Source organism: Lynx rufus, unplaced genomic scaffold (genome assembly GCF_022079265.1).
Source record: "Lynx rufus isolate CCGP_SWC_20201006 ecotype Redwood Valley unplaced genomic scaffold, mLynRuf1.p SCAF_4, whole genome shotgun sequence".
Taxonomy (NCBI): Eukaryota; Metazoa; Chordata; class Mammalia; order Carnivora; family Felidae; genus Lynx; species Lynx rufus.
The window spans coordinates 53,355,260-53,368,438 of NW_025814856.1; the positions used below are offsets into that span (position 1 = coordinate 53,355,260).

General features: G+C 35.1%; 1 protein-coding gene across 1 annotated transcript in view; it reads left to right on the forward strand.

Annotated features, from left to right (window-relative positions):
• PPARG (peroxisome proliferator activated receptor gamma) overlaps window positions 1-13,179 on the forward strand; it is a 137,258-nt gene that overhangs the window by 17,223 nt on the left and 106,856 nt on the right. Inside the window, exon 2 of the mRNA XM_047096850.1 lies at window positions 6,991-7,063. The gene's annotated coding sequence lies outside the window, so the exon portion shown is untranslated. The remainder of the gene's footprint in view (window positions 1-6,990; window positions 7,064-13,179) is intronic.

Below are 13,179 nucleotides of genomic sequence, written 5' to 3' on the forward strand. Positions count from 1 at the left end.
CTCCCTCTCTCTCTGCCCCTCCCCCGTTCATGCTCTGTCTCTCTCTGTCCCAAAAATAAATAAACGTTGAAAAAAAAAAAAATTTAAAAAAAAAAAAATAAAAAAAAAAAAAAAAAAAAAAGAATTTAGAGAAAAGCCAGGGTAGTCTTCTGAAGGTAGCATTTGTCTGTAGTTATCAGTGTAAAAATACCAGTGTGGTTATATAATTTAGTGGGTTCTAATTTCTGTATAATATATGAAATACCAATGATGACAGTTTCTGATGTTTATATCCAGTGAATAGCTGAGCTTAAACATAAAAAGTTATTACCTGTGACTAATCTGGGTTTTTGAGGTCCTCTGGCTGTCCCCTCAGTTCTTGCTCTAGCTTTCCTTCTAATTCCCTCTCTTTCCCACCCTCCTTATTTCCCCCTCATTTTTGCCATTTCCTATATTCTCTTTTTTCCTTTTTTTTTCTTTCCCTTTTCTCTGTTTCTCGCCTCTAATGGCTTTCAAAATAAAAATTTTTTGAATCACTGATCTTCATATTGAGAGAAGAGGATCAATAGACCTTGATTTGTAAATCCTGGGAAAGCATAGTAGCTTGTTGAAGTAACTCCTAATTGTCTCTAACAACCTTAGTTTTATCTCTTTTTCCAAATGCCAGTTACATCAGATATATCATATGATCCTTCATGATCTAGGTTGTTTTTTTTTTTTATTACATCTTCATATATGCAATTACACAAGAGCTGGAACATTTGTCTGTTTTGTTCATTCTTTATCCTCAGAGCCCAGAACACTGCTAACAAATATCAGATGCTCAACAAATAATTGTCATTTTTTATTTCCAATCTACAGTCTCATTCTACTTCCTAATCCTAAGTAGCTATCATGACTTTTTGGAGTTATATTGTCACTAGGATAACTTAGTTTATAATTGATTTATAAATGTAACCGTATGAGTTCATGTTTAGAGAATGCTTTCTTTCCATTCAGTCTACCCTTTAGTCTACTCCACAGCTTAAATCCTTAGCCAAAATGTCACTAAACTATCCTTCTAAAGGACTGTTCTCAAGCACCAAAAGAGTAATCTAGCTGTTGATAGTAATAATTAATGTTTATTGAGTACTTATTCTGTGTCAGGCTCTGTTTTAAGCGTTGCGTACATTATCTCATTTTATTCTTCCAGCAACCATAGAAAGTACACACTGTTATCTCTATTTTTCAGATGAAGAAATAAGCACAGAAAGGTAAAAATAGCCTGCCAGGTGATAAAACTAGGATATGAACCCAAATAGTTTGAACCCAGCCACCCTGTCTTGTATTCTTTAACAGCCTAATTTTGCAGTATTTAATTTGCTAGAGAATGAGATGTCTACACTCCCACTCTCACCACCATTACCACTACCACCATTCCACACTTAACAATTAGATCCACACAAATATAAACTGAATATACCAGTATTCAGGTAATACTGAATATACCAGTATTCAGGTATAACTGTGGATTAGACCTAAACTTTTAGTTGTTCTGGTTGACTGCATCAGTTTGCGTGTCTTGTAAGTGCTAAGAAACTTTAAGTACTTATTCTTGTAAGTTGTGACAAGGTAAATCACCAGATCTTTAACTTACTTTCAGTAATTCCACTATCACTTAAAACCAACCACTATTAAGAGATTGTTCATTTCCATTTTCCTCTACCTGTTGAGTCTCTTACGCAAAAGTCTTTTTTTGTCATCTCAGGATCAAAAGGCAAATTTAATAGGAAGTTTTATATGACTGTTGTGAAAGTCTAAGGAAGGATATAATTGGCCCTTCTTGAGTATGGACTGTAATGGAATCAGCCAGCATTTAGGGGGAATGTAGTGAAAGATTTGGTTTGATGGGATAAAAATTAGTCATTTGGGTAAGTTCATATACTTTCAGTTTCCTCCCAGTCCACCAAAGGGAATTTTCTTTTGATAGTACAACACCCTGTTCCTTTACCCTTAGAAAAGTTGATCTTGCAAGGAAGGTCATTTCCTAGTTTTTGTGAGGAATTGCTGGAGAATGAGTAGAAATGAACCGGGTATGAAAAGCTGGAGGGCATCTTAAAGTGCTGGGAAAGGGGAGGAAGAGGGAGAGATTATGGATTTACTGGGCTGGGAATGGAGAAAATGTTGAGGAGGAGGGGTTTAGGTGAAGGAGACATTTTGGAGAGTGCAGTGTGTGAAAAAAATTGAAGGGAAGTAGGGAAAAGGGATATGAGAAGCGTGAATTGTGATTATGAACTGAATCTTCTGTAACAAATTTTGAAATACCTGAGTAAAGAATGGAATTCCTTTTAATCTTACAGGGAACGAGGAGTGGCCCAATTATGAGTTGAGTTGTGTTTCTTTCATTCTTTAGAGGGAGAAGATGGATTGTTAGTTTGGGTGGTGTTGAGTTTGAGGTTCCTGAAGGATCTCAGGTAGCAGTGTCCAAAAAAAAGTTGGAAATACAAATTTAGAACTCTTGAGAGAACAGTTGTGGTTACAGATAAAGATGGAGGAGCTATAAGCAAGCAGATGTGTTTATGGAAAAGGGTGAGCCAAGAAGGAACTTTCAGGACACATAAAATAGAAACACTCAGAAAGAAGAGGTACCAAGAAAAGCCACCCTAGTAGTAGTCATATGACCAGATGAGAACTAGGAGAAACTGGTCTTCAGGCAGCTAAAGAAGGAGACAGTTTCAGTGATAAAGGATGGACCAAATATCAAATACTATAGAACACCAGCGTGCTAGAGCCAGCTCAGACTGGCTTGTGAAAGTCAGCTGTTAAAATTTTAAGATTTTTGTGAGCCAATTATTATCCATAACCATTATTTAAAATACAATGGTGTATACTTGCTCTTAAACAAGTTATGTTAAAAAAAAACACAACAAAGGTATGGGGCACCTGGGTGGCTCAGTTGGTTGAGCACCTGACTCTGATTTTGGCTCAGGTCATGATCCCAGGGTCATGGAATTGAGCCCCCCATCAGGCTCTGTACTGAGTGTAGAGCCTGCTTGGGACTCTCTTTCTCTCCCTCTGCCCCTCTTCCCAGCTTGTGCTCTCTATATATAATTAAAAAAAAATTTTAATAAAAACAAAAACAAAAAACAAACATAATAAACACCACAGGCATCACTTCCTAATCATTATACATTGTTGATCCTTCCTAATAATGTATACATTATACATTACACATTCATTATATCCGTATGGTAGAAATGCTGTATAGCATGTGTCACTTTGCCTGTTCTTTCCATCTCCATGCTCAGTGACGTCATGTTGGTAGCATGAACTCAGTCACGGTGGAAGTATTTATACCACCAAAATTGGCAAATACTGCAAATCAGAGCATTTTTCCCTGAAGGAGAACCACTTGTTTCAAACACCAGAGCAACTTTGGATAAATAGAATTGAAAATTGAGACTAATGAATTTAGCAAGAAGGAAACAACTTGTAAATTTTGCTTAAGTCAGTAGCAAAGTGGGTTGAGAAGTGAAATAATAGAAAGTGAAGAAACCTGTTCAAATAAGTTTGAGGAGTTAAGGCAGATTATTACTGTTTTTTTTTCAATTCTTATGCACTTTTGGAGATTAATAAATTAATCTCCAAAAAAAAGGAGTAACACGTGCAAATTTTTTTATGGTAGAACTTTTCTGTTGGAAAGTCTTAAAGAACTGGCTACCTACAGAACACATTTTGGGAAATGTCATTATATTTCACAAATAAGATGATACTGGTTGTAAGTCTGAGTCAGATAAATATCCCCATTATTAAAGGTTCTTAGTTTTCTAAAGGAACAATGTCAAGAATGGATGTTGAATTTTATTGAGTATTTTTTGCGTTGTTTGAGATAATCATCTCATTTCTTTTAAAATATGACCTAGTGCTGTGACATGTTATTTAATTGATATTCTGATGGTAAATCTTTACCTGAGGTAAATCCAACCTGATTATGGTGGTTTGTTCCTTTAGTATATGATTGGATTTGCTCATTAGCATTTTATTTATAATTTTAAATCAGTATTAATAAGTGGGACTGGTATTTTTCTCTTTGTTTTTCACTACTTTTTTTTCTTTAAAAAATTATTTAATGGTTATTTATTTTTGATAGAACACAAGTGGGGGAGGAGAAGAGGGAGAGGGAGACACAGAATCTGAAGCACACTCCAGGCTCTGAGCTATCAGCACAGAGCCTGACACAGGGCTCGAACCCACAGACAGACCATGAGATCGTGACTTGAGCTGAAGTTGGATGCTCAACTGACTGAGCCACCCAGGCACCCTTTTAATATCAATATTACGCTCTTTTTGAAAAAGTAATTTGACCACAAGTTTGTATATGTTTTTATTCATTCAACTTTGTCACAAGAAAATGATCTCTTCCTTGAAAGTTAGAAAAAAATAATCCAGAAAATTATCTAGTCCCAGAGCTTTTTGGGAAGTAATTCTTTGATAAGTTTTTGATGGTTTTCATTGTTAATTATTTTTTTGTTTTCTGAAAGTTGTTTCAAAAGTCAGCTTTTGCTGTTTATACCATTTCAGACAAATTAGTCTGATTAAATTGCCCTTTGGCCCCAGTTATTATCTATTTACATCTGCATGAGGATTTTTAGTAGAACCTAAAAAGTTGGATGAGTAGATATGAACAGCCCCGATTGAATGTGGGTTCTCTTGAAATGTAAGGGGTTTGTCTGCTGTTTTCACAGTCTTAGTTCTCTGGTTTATAGGGATAAGTAGAAGGATTTACAATCTAATGAGTATAAACCAATCTGTAATTAACTGACCAGGTAGAGAATGTGGAAGATCCTTGGTATGCATTACCCCCCAAATGGATCTTGTTTCTTCCCTACTGTAGTTTCTGTTTGGAAACTACACCTTCAGTGTATGGTACAATGCAATTCTGAATGTGTTCAGAAAGGAGATTACTGATCTCAGTTATAGGAGGGGTTTCGGGGGGGAGGTTATGGAAACCTGTCTGCCTCTGAAAGCTGCAGGAGCTGGCCCAATTTTCTCTTTGATCCAACTCTTAGGGCCACAAGCTAGGAACACATGGCAGTTTACTTTGTTCTTGTCCACTTCTTTATGAATTCATATATATGTCAAAGGGAAATTGAGACCAGTGTCAAGCATTGCTAGTATGATTTACCTTAATCTGGAATCAACATTCTTTAATTTTTCAGATGGAGATTTTTTCAAATTTTTCTTTATTAATATTCTTTCCTTTTTCCCCCATATAGTTAGTTGAATTGTAAAAAAAAAAATTAATGTTTATTTTTGAGACAGAGAGAAACAGAATATGAGTGGGGGGGGCAGAGAGAGAGAGAGAGAGAGAGAGAGAGAGAGGGAGACACAGAATCTGAAGCAGGTTCCAGCCTCTGAGTTGTCAGCACAGAGCCCTACAGGGGACTTAAACCCACCAACTGTGAGATCGTGACCTAAGCCCAAGTCAAACCCTTAACCGTCTGAGCCACCCAGGCGCCTCAGTTGAATTTTTAGTTGAATTAAGTGTAAAAAAATGTCAAAGTGGTAACCCATTATAGGTAAAGTTATTTCTCATGTGTTATACATGTTATATGTAATGAATAGTTTTGGTGTGGGTACTCCTTCGGTTTTGACTAACAAATCAGAGAGCATTTATGTAAATTGCTCTCATATAGGTTAGTAATCAGTCAGAAAACAAAACATACAGAAATGAAACACTAACAAATCAGATTTTTCCGTAGAAGAATATTTCCCATTCTGAAAACAAACAGTTGTTATTAATGTCGAGTCTACATTAAGAAATTTTCAGTTCCCAACAAGAAGTATTAAATAATGCTAGAGAAACAAACAAAATACATTGGCTATAGTTTATATTTCAAGTTAGAAATAACAAAATGGGATAACACTTTATACTCATGATCCACTACTTTTATGTTATGTATCAAGTAATAGAATAGTTTTTGCAAGTTGCAAGCTTACAAAGGTGTAGAATTAAAAAAAATTTAGAATTCTGTATCGATTAGACTGTGCAGGTCATTAGGTCTGGATGTTGGGGCATTTAAGGCCATGATGATAAGGCTTTGGAACTAGATGCTATTTTGTCTTTATGGAATGTACAGCTATTCTAGAATCCCTGCACCCTTCATAAGAACCAGGGATATGAATCCTGAGACCTTTGGCACATTTACTTGAATACTCTACTCTCTGGGTTTTCCTTTTAAAAATCTCCATGTGGAATGTGCTGCATCTTCTGTCCCTAAATGGTTGTGACACACGCCTATAATTTTACTGTAACCATGTAACAGCCATGTGCCATCTAAAATGAAGTTCTGTATTTCAATAAATAGCATCTTTGCTGTCTCTAACCTTTATCAAACACCTGTCTTTTGAGGTTATTAATCCTTTTAAGATCTAGTTTTTCTAAAGTCTGTCCAATAATGTAAGTGTCATTATTAATTTGACATAAAAGATGAATGAGTAGGGGCGCCTGAGTGGCTCAGTTGGTTAGGCATCCGACTTTGGCTCTGGTCACGATCTTGCAGTTTGTGAGTTTAAGCTCCGCGTCGGGCTCTGTGCTGACAGCTCAGAGCCTGGAGCCTGCTTCAGATTCTGTGTCTCCCTCTCTCTCTCTGCCCCTCCCCTGCTCATGTGTGCTCTTTCTCTCTCTCTCTCAAAAATAAATAAACTTTAAAAAAATTTTTAAAAAAGATGAATGAGATAAAGGACCTTAACTCCTGATCAGTGACAAAGTAGGAAAGTAGGTGAAATGAATCTAATACATGTCTCTTTAAGAATATTCTCCAGCCCTGTGTGATTTACAGTGAGTCTGTTGGTAGTCTGTTGGTTACTTCTAGAGAATATAAAAATAAGGGAAAACAAACATTCAGAATGAAATACAACAGAGAAAATAAATTTATTTGTGCTTGTACATTTTGGCAGCATAGGTTGTCTGAAAACTTTGAGTATATGTATATCAAAAGTTTTGTGTTTTTTTTTGTTTTAATTATTCAGATTTGAAAGACATCAACTTTAAGCCACAGCGTACAAGAAGGTCATTTTCTCAAACAAGAGTCACCCTTCCACGGTAGGTAAATGCAGAATTTATTATTTTATTCATTAAATTCATATTAAAATTTATTTTACTTATTAAATTGGTATTTTTAAAGTATTTTTTTAAAAGAACATGCAAATTCTTCATAGTATTTTATTGTAAAATTTCTTAGAGGGATTTTATTTTGGCTATCAGAATACCTTCTACTATATAATTTACCAGTCAGTTGAAGGAGAACCCAGTAATGTATTTGTCACAGACAAAACAAAGATAGAAGAGTGACCTAGAAGTTGAAAAATAACTTAGATCCTTAGAAATAAGTCTCAGTACAAGTATATTATTTTAGGTTCCTATGATATTTATAATTAAATTGAGATTAAAAAAAAGTAATATCTTGCCTGGTTCCCTGTAGGCCATGCAACCATGATCCCTACTCACAAAGGAGAAAGTAATTTCAATATCCAATACTCATGTATTTTATTTGGGGGGTTAAAATATGATACTACAGATATTTATTTTATTGCTCAAAATTTTCCAGCTCCAGATGGCCAAAGCTGAAATAATTTGAGCAACTAAATAGCTATAGTATTGAATTATAGCTCCCCAAATAAAATACACATATGTGATTCCATACTGATACAGGTAAATTATTGAACAAATAAATGTGCAGTTAAATATGTACAGTTTTTTCTATATCACTTATACCTCAACAAAGTTGTTTAAAAGAAGAAAGACTGAAGAACTACCCAGATCTGGAGAAGAAGACATGGCAACTAAATGCTATGTGGGGTCCTGGAATGGATCCTGGAACTGAGAAGGGACATTAGTGGGAAAACTGATGAAGTCCAAATAAAGTAGTTTATAGTATTGTGACAACATTAATTTATTAGTTTTTTAAAAATATTTATTTATTTTGGAGAGAGAGAGAGGGAGGGTGGAGAGAGAGAGAGAGAGAGAGGGAGACACAGAATCAGAATCGGGTTCCAGGCTCTGAGCTGTCAGCGCAGAACCCAACATGGGGCTCGAACCGACTAGCCATGAGATCGTGACCTAAGCCAAAGTCAGGCGCTTAACAACTCAGCCACCCAGGTGCCCCAGTTTATTAGTTTAGATCACTGTACTGTGGTTGTAATATGTTAGCAGTAGGGGAAGGTAGGTGAAATGTACATGGGAGCTCTCTATCTTTGCCACTTTTCTGTAAGCCTCAGATTATTTCAAAATAAAAAGTTCTTTAAAAGTCACACTGGAGGGGCACCTGGATGGCTCAGTTGGTTAAGTATACAGCTCTTGGTTTCAGCTCAGTCATGCTCTCAGAGTTTCATGAGTTCGAACCCTGCATCAGGCTCTGCACTGGCAGCATGGAGCCTGCTCAGGATTCTCTCTCTCCCTCTCTCTCTCTGCCCCTCCCCTACTCGTGCTGTCTCCGTCTCTCACAAAATATATAAATAAACTTTGAAAAAAAGTCACACTGGAGTCCCTAAATAATCATTCTTAGTAGATTTTCATTGATTTATAGGGTGAGTTTCTGTTTGTTTGCAGATCTTAGAACAGAGAGAAGCAGGGGCCTTCTTTTCATCAAGGATACCTCCTTGAGCTGTGTTTCTTAATCCTGTCCATACACACTGCATTCCCCATCTCCACAAGTTTGATTTCCACTTAATACTTCAGCCAGTTACTTTCAGTCCCCTGGAAGACCTGTGAGTAGGAAAATTCCACAAGGCTCTGCCTTCTCGGGAACCATCTCTTAGCAAAGTTTTTAGTTGGTGACAATCAGTGTCTGATTTGAATTTTCAAACCCAAACTGTGAAAGCATTTAGATCTCATTAATAACCTATTGGTCCACCAATCTTCATTACCCAAGGCAACATCTGAACAAGAACTTAAAATTAGGAGTCTTATATTGGAATGGTGAAGATGAGGGAAGATCACGTTTTTAAGTTAAATGTCTGGGAATTCGGTGAATACAAGTAGTACTAAGGGAACTTTGATTCTTAAAGGAAATCAATAGTAGGATTAACTTTGGTTAGAAAACCAGTGTAACTTTAGAAAAACCTAAAGCCATTTAAAATTGAAAGACCAACCTCTTGAAAGACAAAAGGTAAGGGGCAGGTACGTACTTTGGCATCTGAATATGAGTGTTTGGTCCACATCCAAGCATTTGGGCATAAAAAATTAAATGCTAAATATTAGGAATTCTTCCCTGAAGTCTTTTACTTTTGCCAGAAAATCTCTTTGTGTGTTCAACCAATTTAGAAAACTACACTATTTTACACACTTCAGGTGGAACAAGAAAAAAACATGTTTGTCCCTAGAGCAGTCAAATTCATAGAGACAGCAGGTAGAGTGGTGGGTGCCAGAGACTGGGAAGAGGGAGGGATGGGAGTTAGTGTTTAATGGGGACAGAGTTTCAGTTTGGGGAGATGAAAAAGTTCCAGAGATGGATGGTGGTGATGGAGTACAGTGTGAATGTACTCAGTGCTACCGAATTGTACATTTAAAAATGGTTGAAATGGTAAATTTTTATGTTGTGTATATTTTACCACAATTTTTCTGAAAAACCAAAAGGAAATAACAGGTTTTCCAAAAGGAAATAACAGGTTTTCAGCAGTTAACATTTTACTTTTTTGCCAGGGTGCCCAGCTGTAAGGAGAATATCTGCTTGAGGGCATTTATTCTTAGGAGTTTTTAATTTTATTATTAATCTAGAAATGATTCCTTGGGCATCATTTACCAACTGGCAGTTTAAATGGCCCCTGTATCATAAATTGTGTGTGTAAAAGGAATCCTGGTACACAGGAAACAGAGCTGGGTGGTAGGGAGAGTTGCTTGTGAGGTTAATTTATAACTAAGACAAATGAATCTATAAAAAGAAGAAAAGCCTCATAAGAAATATGTTAACTGATGGTAAGGGAGAAAAAAGGGTTTAGATAAAAGATATCTGAGCTTGTTTGGTCCCAATGATTTTATGGCTGAGGAATTCAATTATAGGTGTACTGGGTGGAGTAAATCACAATTCTGTAAATTACTAATAGGACACAACGATCTTTATCGTCTTCTGTATGTGCTCACATGCAAAGTTCAGTCCTGCCCTCTGTAAATAAACTCTCTGCCTAGCTATACTGCTGTGTATGAATTCAGAACTTCAGGATTGGAACAGAGATAATGTTTACTTTTAAAACCTAAGAGGCAGGTAGGTGGTACATTTAGAAATAAGATTAGGAACTAGAACAAATTGCTTCTGCTTTTGAATTTTGATTATTGGGTTTGTTTCATTTTACACTAAATTCTTCTAAGACATTTTTATGACTGAAAAAATATTTTTAAATAAAAGATGACATTCTTATTTGTGCATAGTTTCTTCCAGATCTTATTAATGTGTTCACATTTTTTACTTACTAGTAATTATAGTATATGTGGCATTTTTGCTTCTTTTACTGTTAGATCATATAAATCTTTCTTTGTTTCTACCTGGCTTCCAGATTTGTCAGTGGCAACACAGTAATACATGTACCACATGACTTACTAAGCAAGTTTTGAGGTAGTTTCAAGTTTTTTTATTATTATACAATTACTATTCTGTATCGTTACATATAGTGAATGTCTTCATGCACGTATTTCACTTTTTAAAAAATAGCTGTTTGGGTACATTGCTGGAAGAGGAGTTTCTATGTTAAGGGGTTTGAGCAACTGTATTCGTCTCTCATCATTAGTATTTAAGGCATTTCAAATTGCTCTGGAGACATATTACCAGCAATATGAACAGAAATGTATTTCCTCCAAAGTATACATTTAAATGATTTCTATCATAGAAATATATTATCATTTAGCAGTGGCTTTGTATGTGTGATAGTAGAATGAGGGTGGAGAGTGAGGGGCTTCACCAAGTTTAGGTATCAGAATAATATGGCGGTTTTGGTGCTTTTTGTTTTGTTTTGTTTTGTTTTTGGTTAGGGAAAAACCGACTTAATTCCAGGGAGTTGCAGATGATTTCCTGAGGTTATGCCAAATTTAAATAAAATGTAAAGACTGTGTTGCAGGTCCCTTAATGTCCTTCAAGTCCACATGTTGCTGGTTAGAAAAGAATGACTGCTTTTGAAAATGTGGGTTTTACAAAGTAGGACTTCTGGAGAGATGGATACAGATCAGTTGTTTAAAAAAGATTTATCTAAATCAAATATTCTAAATTTGTGCCTTGAATATTCGAGGGGAATAGTTACTTCAGAATAAAGACACAGAGAAAATTTTAAGGTACAAAATTACATGGTTAAAATGTATTCCAACGAACAGGAAAAAGATTAGGGGTGATTGTCTTTGCTTTTCATTCTAAACTTTAATTTGAGGGTTTAAGTGATAGAGTTAATGACCTGAAACAGAGATTGTAGTTTTTAATTACAATGCAGTATATTGTTTTTTTTAATATCAAATAAGCAATGTAATAACAGTACGGATCATTTAAAGAAGAAAATTATCTGTAATCTCAAATTGTTATTCAAACTATTCTACAAGTTGCCTTCTAGTTCTTAATATACACACATATTTTGATATGTGTATGTAGTATTTGATAAATACATTGCTATCCCTGACCCCCAAAGTCTACACAATTAAGGACTTGTGGTAAATGATTTCTGTATTCTCTTTCCATTCGAAAACAATGTTTTGAAACCTAACTTTATCTAAGCTACATAGTATTTTCTGAAAAAAATGTGTGTCAACCACCGTGGCTACTATCTTTATTTAAAAATGTTAGTCGCAGCTGTAAAATGTTGAGGGTTAATTCCTAAAAATTAAGCCTGAAAGAAAAAGTTCGTGATATAGAGACTCTGAATTAAGAGTTTGTTAGACTGCAGAACACATGGTAGATTTGATTATTTGAGATTCTTGAATAATAAATGAAGCAGTGTTCTTAAGTAATTTTTAAAAAACTTGCTGTACAAATATATCTGATAAGAGAGGATATAAAAAATTACTTTTGACAGTTCCTTAATTTTCACTTATATCCTATGCTTTCATTCTTGGAAGAGAAAAATATTTTAGTCTTTTTGTAATTTCTTAATTTTAATTTTTTCATCAACTAGCACTATATAAAATGGATTTGGGCACCTAATTAGGAAAACTGTACATGTCTTCATCATCTCCCCTTCCACAGTTTTGTTTGCCTTTAAAAAAAATACCAATAAGGAGCTGGAGAGTCCTAGCTATAGCATGCTTGATTCTTTGGCTACTTTGAATAACTCCCATGTTACAAATCATGTGTCTCAATTCTACCACAGTGTCATACAGTAAGAGGTCAATCATTGGAAGCCACTATTATTCTGTGGAACATGAAGTAACTGTGATCTCTCTCATTTTATTCAATTTTTTCTTTGTACTGATGAACTCCTTGTCCTTCAGTCCAGATCCTGTGATCTGAAATCATTTAAATTACTAAAAGTTTGATATTTTTAACCTTTTATACTCTCAGTAGACAGGACGTAGGAAATTTAGTGACGTAAACATCTTTAATAATCTTTAAAAGTCATAAGACTTGGTAGCTGGGACAAAAAACAATTAAGTATAAATTTCAGGGAAATACCAAAATGGCATGACTTTTGTTTTCTTTTGTTAGCAAGCCACATGGCTTTCCTCTCAAACTCAAGGAATATGTAGTGCAGGCTCTACTTTTATGATTTTGGTTTCATCTGCATCACAGAAATATATGTTTTCCTAAGTTTACTCACTATAATTTGTGATTGCTATTTTTCTTATCTGCGAAGGAAGTACAACAGCTCCCACTGGGGAAATACCATGTTAAGTCAATCCTAAAATAAGAAATCTAAGGGAAAGGTCACATCCTAATAACTTGTGCAAATCTAAATTCCCATGGAGCTTTAAAATTATTTTGTAGGAGTAGAGTATTAACAATGTGCTGTTGAACTTCTTCCAGATGAGAGCACTTTTTTGTGTCCAGAAGTAACCACTGACGTATAAATATAATTGACAAGAACTAATTCTTTTAGCAACCTATTTTGAATATGAAGAGAAATCTAGCATGACTATTAAACCATGAAATATTTTTTGCTGGTTTCATTGGAATTATAAGGTGTACCATTCAGAAAGTATTATAATAATTACATACAAACAATGAAGACGATTTTTCCTACTACACGTAG